Source organism: Gavialis gangeticus, unplaced genomic scaffold (assembly GCF_001723915.1).
Source record: "Gavialis gangeticus isolate Ggan-Ray unplaced genomic scaffold, GavGan_comp1, whole genome shotgun sequence".
In the NCBI taxonomy this organism is placed as follows: domain Eukaryota; kingdom Metazoa; phylum Chordata; order Crocodylia; family Gavialidae; genus Gavialis; species Gavialis gangeticus.
The window spans coordinates 127,554,497-127,562,385 of NW_017729024.1; the positions used below are offsets into that span (position 1 = coordinate 127,554,497).

The window sequence follows — 7,889 nt, forward strand, 5'->3', positions numbered from 1 at the left end:
TTTCCTGCCCCCACACAATATACAAGAGTAAGATGGCATTTTGACCTATTATGCAACTGACTGTAGATACACTATGCAAACACATAAATCAGGACAAAGGTATGTTTTTAAATAAAATTAAAATATGTTATAATAGACATTTGATTTTTTTTTAATTACACAATTTGGGGTTTTTTCCAGTTAAAGGATGGCAGAACTCTCCCTCCCAAAAGGAGTACTTTCAGGGCAAGGGGAGGGACTTCTGGTGGCAAAGGTTAGGGGTTAGAGGTGGGACTTCAATTCCCAAGATGGCAACCAGGGGGCAGGGCACCTGTCAAGGGGCAGGGCTACCCTTGCAGTTCTCAACAGCTCGTCACTCATTAAGCGGCCCTCCAGCTGAAATAATTGCCCGCCCTGGCCTTAGAAGGTTCTGCTGATATCACTATATCAGTATTTTATACCAGCTAAACATTTCTAGCATGGAAGTAGTGAATACCTGCAAAATTGCACTTTTCCTAGACTCTATGTGGCCAAATGAGGTACATCGTCGCCACAAGTACTATTTCTTTCTTTTTCCAGCATTCTTCAAAAGATCACTATGCAATTGTCTATGAAATGGAAGTTACTATGTTAGAAAGGAGAAAATTTAATTAAATTTTTATCCAGCTTTCTTTGTAGAGTAATATTTATATTGACACATTCTAGTATAAAGCTTAATATTGGTATTCCCTATGGACCATGACAGATGCTAAAACAACAAATTAATTACCTGACACACGCATATCATGATGAAGCAGATACAAAGGTGTCAGATTGTCAGCAGTGGGGTAAATTCTTGAGTCATATGGGGATATGCCCTGAAGAAGCCTTCAGCCATCTGCTAAGCAGGCAGCACCTCAGGGCAATCACCCCTTCCCCTCCTGTTTGCCCATGCCCCTGTTCAGAGCTCAAAGTAATGAGAGCAACATGATAAAAGTTGTTAGCAACACAATAAGTAGGTTTATCAAAACTAGAGAGGATCAAGGAGTTACAGAAAACTTTGCCCAGTCATCTAGGTGCATTAAAGACAGAGAAAGTAATTTAGAAGATAAGAGGGGATAGTGATGAGACAAAAACCAGACACACTAAACATAATGTTCAAAGAGAATGGCACAATTTGGAATACAAAACAATTGCACTTCAGTCAGAAGGTAAGGTTGGTTGGTAATCCATTACCAAAATAGTAGAGAAAGCTGCAAATCATTCTGACAAGTGTGGTTTCCATTACAGTCAAAACAGATCACACAAGAAACAAATATTTAATAGCAAACTAAAAGCAAATAAAAATTCAGATTAAACAGAGGGTGACGAATGTTATAGAGTTTTATAGCAATGATGTAGGTCATCCACGATGCATTCTAACCCTTGTTCTATTTACATCATTTCACTTCAAGAAGAATAAAAGAAAAAAAAAGACAGGGGGAACTGTTTCATGGAACAAATACTTGTGAAGTAGGAATCCAATTCCCAGTCTTGACACAATCATTACTAGACTTACTTCAAGTACCCAGGCAAAGACATGGCTCTCACATAAGCTGTTCCAATGAGAAGAAGAAACTGGTGAAGTGGGAAATGTCTTTAACACAATTGACCATTTATTTTATGAAGGACTGGCAAAATCCTGTTTTCTAAACACAGGAGGAATCTAATCATAGACAGTTTCCCTAATCACAACAAAAGCTCTTTCAGCCAGCACGTGAGGAGTCAAAAGTCCATTTTTCTAGGTTTCTGTCCATGCCACGCAACTGCTGTGGTTCAGGATATATCAGGTTTTCCCCTCCTTGCTTCTCAAACTGAACTGTCTCTTTTTCCTGAACCTGCTCATCCCTACCCAAGACAATGCTCACTAAAACACCCTCTGCTGAGATCTTCAAATTCCTAAGCAGTGTTGCATTTGCCTTCATTCCAGGAAGATAAAAGTCAGTGTTTGTGTTTGCAGACTGCTATTGTTTCAGCTATCTGCTTCTATAAAGGAGTTTAATGACTTACAGCTATTTGAAATGGCTACACCCAACAGTTTGGACAAGATTTAGCAAACCTAGTGCATGTGTATTTACAAAAGTATTCGTTAACATATATTAATGAACAATCAAATAAACATGTTACAACATGACAAGACCTCTAGTCTAAAGGCTAGTGATATTTTTTAAATTGGTAGCTGAAAGGAATTCAGCTACAAAATTCCTCTCTAATATCACCCTCACCTCAGTCATTATCCAACCTGGAATCTGAAAAAGAGTCCCACAATCCTCTGTAGGTGTCCTGAATGCCTTCAAAGCATACATCTTGTACCACTTCTAGTGTCCCCAAACCTTCTGAATCAGAGGTACCTGCTACATATTCAGATTAAAACTGAGTGGAAACCAGCTACAGTTGTTTTCAATTTATTAACAATTTTTTTAACATTTTCAATTTTTATAGTTAGTTGGCTCTTTTTATAGCTGGAAAGTCATTTTGATCATGATAAGTACTTTGCAGGCGTGGCTGGTGTATATCTATTGTGCAATTCCATCAGTTATTTGTATAATATATGTACTGTAACATGTAGCAGGGCCTTAGCCTCTCCTGGTTCTACTTCAACTACAGATTGGACTCCCAAGTCCAAGTTACCCTCAGAAATTCAAAAATCATAGAATAGTTTAGTTATAGCAAAGCCAAGGCCCTTTCTTCATAAGGTTACAGTTGTCTATTTACATTTTAGGGACAGATTTAAAGCAATCTCATCAGCAAGTTCAAATATTTCTTCCTCTGAAGCACAGTGCAATGACCACTCTCTAAAGCAAGATATTATACTACACAAAATTACTAATCTATTCCAGTATCAGTACTGTCAACTCATGGATTTTATCACAGGTCTTGTGATACTTGGTGTTTTTTCTTACATCTTCAGCTTCTGAAATCAGGTCGTTAACTAAGAATTTCCAATATCTTTAGCAAGTTTCTGGCCCTCGTGGCTTCAAAGTAAAGCTCAACAGCATAAAATCTAAATGCTCCAGTACCCAAAGGGAAAAAAAAACTCACAACCCAACATTTCTGAAACCTGATGATGCAGCATAACAGTTGTAATGCTACTATAAGGAACAACAATGCCCATACTCAAGAAGTACTTGAAGATATCCAGTGGAAATGAGGGAAGCGGGGTGCGCGCACATGCGTGTGGATGTGTGTGTGTGGACACACGCATGCATGCTGGAGAGAGAAAAAGAGAATTTACAAAATACCTTTGTCCCCAAGTAAATAGAAGTTTGCTGGTTAACCATCTACAAAAGTGTTGAGACCCACTACTCACAGTAGAAAAGGTGTTATCTAGAAGTCTTTGTTGTGTTATGTGTAGCCTTACAAAGGGCCACATAAAAGATTTGTCTTCTGGTTACACAGCTACTAATCTAAACACTTCATATCTGACAGCCTAGGATGTAAAGTATAAGCTTAATCATGGTCAGGACAGCATTCTGTACCAGTAGAAGTTTAGAGAGAGAGGCTATTGCAGTAATAATATTAAGGTGTGGGTTTCTGAATAATGCACATTATTTTAGAACTGCCTCAGGATTTAAAGATCTGATGACAGCTCCACCTTTACTGGCTCCACCTTTACTGGCTCCATAATTTTTTCTCCCCTTCTCTCCTTCCAATGATTGGAAAGAATTAAAGAAACTTGGTAAAATGCATTAAGGAAGCATAACACAATCTTCATTTTATCTTACCTCATGAAAGCTAGAACAACAGCAAAGTTAAATTCTGTTCACCTGAACTGCAAGCTGGAAAATCTACCTGTCTGAGTAGAGGGGCCTAGCTTTAGGATCTAGCCTTAAGAATTAGTTCTATGGGAACAGGTCCTATTAAAGTTTCATTTTTTCAGTTAAAAAATATGGAACCCAGAAAGGAGACACAAACCTATATTTGTTAGCATTAAAAAAAGTAAATTACAATTCTGTAAACAATCAAACTGAAGTCCGCTTGCTCGCCTCACAGCTTAAATACAGGTTCTTTAAAAAATAAAATAGCGATATTTTGAATTATTGGTAGATTTCCCAGTTATTTTCAAAACAGAAAGAAAAAGTCCTGTTAATTCTCACTGATTTTGGAAAGATTTTGAAAGTCTGTCACTTGGGAGAAGAATTCTGTAAATATATTCTAGAGAGATATTTAAAAGTCTATTTGAATTCTCAAAACTTTCAGATTCGCAGTTTGAAAGCTCTGATTAAAATAAAAGTAAGTGTTGACTGTATTTTGTCATTCAAAAAACCCAAACAAACCAAAAAACCCAGAAGTACAAACAAACAAAACTGCAGGGATGCCAAACATTAACTATCAAAACACAGCTATCCTTTTTGCACCTGCCTTTTCAGTATTTTTTTTCCTTAAAACTTACAGAGAGGAAGACGTTATCTAGGTCTTTTCAATCAAGACTAATTTATTTTCCCACTGAAATTCTTGGAAGTAAGAGTTTAGGCTTTTTTTCAGTTTACTAACACAAGCTTTGTGTTACAATGCAAGTGCAGCAAAGTATCATGCACTGATAACAAAAAATACCAGATACTAGCATGCAAACTATTATCTGCTCAAAAATTGTATAATTTTTCAAATCACAATAGGATGACTAATACGCTTTTGGAATGCGCCAGCTGATAAAATTTGATGACTGGGTTACAGCTTTGTAGGGATGGGGAAGCAGTTCTCTATGCAAGGGTGAAGAAACCAAGCACACACATGCACAGTCAAATTACTAAGATTCTCAAAATATTTTTGTATGTGATTTATGTGCAAAGAAGCTCAAGATACAGTAAAGCATGCACTACAATTTTAGATCTAAAACAAATTTTCATTGTCTATACTATCAACATCTTAAAGTTTGTCATTGTAATCAGTAATACCCTTAAGCAATGACCACACTTTAGTGTTCACAATTTTGCACAAGCCAGAGATATTCCTCTCGCACCACACCTGTAAGAAATGATGCAAACAAAGCAGTTGAATCTAAAGAATTACTTTATAAGAATATCATGCTGGAATTCCATCTTGGTTTCTCTATGATTCCAGACCAAATTTAATCTATTTTCATATTTAAAAAAATATTTTAAGTGACAGCCCAGTGCACTGGAGTGCTCCTTCTGTCTTGCATATTACCAGTAATTAAACACCCTGTGGGCTAAATTCTTTAACACCTGCATAATACCAGTCACTTTAAATGCGCAGCACATATGCCTACCTGGATCTTAGTAAGAAATTCTGTTAATAGACAAGTGGGAAGAGCTGTGTAACTATGCCACATTAGTTAAAATGAAATATTTACTCCTCCTACTACAACTGTATTGATAAAGCTAAAGGAAGCAAATACAATTCTTGCAAGCAACAACATTGTGCTTTGGAGCAGATCTACAGAAAGGGGTCATGTATGATCAAAAAAGAAGCCTTTGTGCACCTTAACTCTTTGCTGGAGTGATTAAGAGGGTTGAGTGGAAAAGATACATTTTTAAAACTTCTCCCCATGTGGGTAAATTGGTTAAAAGGTACCCCACATTATATATTAAAACAATTTTTTTTCCCTAGACAGTGGGGGTGGATGTGGGTGGGTAGGTGGTGAAGTACAAACATAAGTAATGCTAGGAAGTCCCACACAGTAGTTTCTACTGAAATAATCAACAACAAAACACCAAAATCTACATCATTATTAAGTTCCAGTGTTTACAGCAACTGAAATTAACAGAAATAGTTCACACTTCTTTCAGCCCTATAGTGTTCATCTAATTCATACACTTAATAAGATTATAAACAAATTCACATTCATCACATTCTTTAAGACCTTTAATAACTACAAGTTCCCGGCAGTTGAAGCAGTTGATAAAACAACCAATAAAGTGCTAGTAATCAAGACTGGGAACCAGAAATAGATTCAGGCTCCTGGAAGAAGTCTAAGAGAGGACGAAGACACTGACTACACCAATCTCCAGTAACCCATTACTAATCAGTGCCGTTGCACTTAAGGATTTTATCATACAACAATCACCACTTAAAATCTAGTGAAGACACAGAACCCGAGTGTCAAAAGTGGTCCCCTAATATACAGATGCAAAAAACCCCTTTTATTTATGAAACAGAAAACCAGTCAGAAACAGAAGGGACATTTTAGACACAAAATGCAGAGTAAACAGAATCACTTAGGCCAGTGTTTCTCAACGTAGATTGCAAAAATATAAGAAAGGGTCATGAACAAACTTTAAAAATGGATTCTCCTTTAAAGGAAAAAAAGTAGGAAACTGGGAAGGGTGTCAGAGTTTCAGCCTGCAAGGGGCTGCTTGGGGCCCCCCATGCCCCACTCCTCCCACCCACCCTCTCTCCCACATGCTGGGGGGCTAGGGCTTGGGGGCAGTGGGTCAGGAGTGAGGGGCTGCCCCCAAGGGGTTGGGACTGCCACTGATGTTTACAAATAGGTCCTGATACAAAAAAAGTTGAGAACCACTGACTAGGCAATGCTCTTCCTGCCACATACAATTATTTTCCCCAGAGTCCTCAAGACTGAGAGGGCACCACTAGAGCCCACAAGGATGCCAAAATGGCAACTTCCAACTTATTTCTAAAAGACTGATTTAATTTCTTTAGCAAGTCACTCTTTCAATATAGGAGCATAGGAAAATAGGACTGGAAGGGACCTCACAAGGTCATCTAACTCTGGCCCTCTGCTCAAGGCAGGATCATTCTTGAATAAACCCCCCCAGTCAAATCTCTGTCCAACCTGCTCTTCAAAACCTCCAGGGATGGAGATTCCACTGTTTCTCTAAGTAGCCTGTTCCAGTGACTGACCACCCTTATGGTCAAAAAGTTGCTCCTAATCTCCAACCTAAATTTCCTCTGCTGCAGCTTGATGCCATTGCTCCTAGTCCTTTGGCCACAGAAAAGAGCCCATCCTTTCTTCTCAGGTAATTGAAGACTATTATCCTCGGTCATCTTTTCTCCAGACTGCATAACTCTAGTTCTTTTAGCCTTTCCTCACAAGTCTTGCCTCCCATGTTCCCAATCATTTTTTAATCATTTTTGTTGCTCTCCACTAGACTTTCTGCAATCTGTCCACATCCTTCTTAAAGCGTGGGGGGCCCAAAACTGGACACAGTACTGCAGGTCATCAGTACCTGACCAGATGCACAGGCCTAGTGATTAAAAGAGCAGCCATTTGTATCTTTAGCCTTGATTTCTCTCTTGAGGCTCAGAAAGCCTTTGCTCTAACTCTGCCTCCTGTGGCTAACCCCACTTTTCCCAACCCTGCTCTGGTCTTTCCCACACCAAGGGCAAGGCCAAGCCAACAGGAATTTGTGCCTCCTTGCTTTGACTGGGAAAGTTCATCCCAATGTGAAACCCTTCACTGGAGGGAAAGCCTGAAAGGCAGGGCTGGCAAGGGCGGAAGAGACGCCTTGCAGGAGCAATGACACTGCCACAAATGGATGAGTCTGGGCTGGAAACCCAGCCATTTCCCTAGAAACTCCCACAATCTTTACCCAGCATCTGCCTCACCAAGGGCTGTGGGTGGATCGGGGCCACACCATGCGCTCGAGGGCAAGCTAGAAAGCAACCAGCTACAGGGCTTTGGGTGCCAACGCTGTGTTCGGGCACCAAACAGAGTTTTGACCAGCCCCTGTTAGAGCTGGACGGACATTTTTACCGTGCAAGAATGACTGTGCAGGTGTGGCCTGTCTACATCCATGGCGCGGATCATCAGCCAGCGGCGCAATGAATGTAAGGGGCAAAAGGGCTCGGACAGATGCCGGCGCCCCCCGCGCCCCTGGGGGAAGGGATGGGCGGCTCCCGGCCCGGCCCGGCCCGCGACCGCCTTGCAGCACCGCGCGGGGCCTCGCACACCCCCTGCGGCCCGGGGACGG

The 7,889-nt window shown here is 40.1% G+C and overlaps 1 protein-coding gene across 2 annotated transcripts in view; it reads right to left on the reverse strand.

Annotated features, from left to right (window-relative positions):
* Nucleotides 1–7,889, reverse strand: part of FAM169A (family with sequence similarity 169 member A) — a 79,999-nt gene that overhangs the window by 71,704 nt on the left and 406 nt on the right. The gene's annotated exons all lie outside the window — the stretch shown is intronic.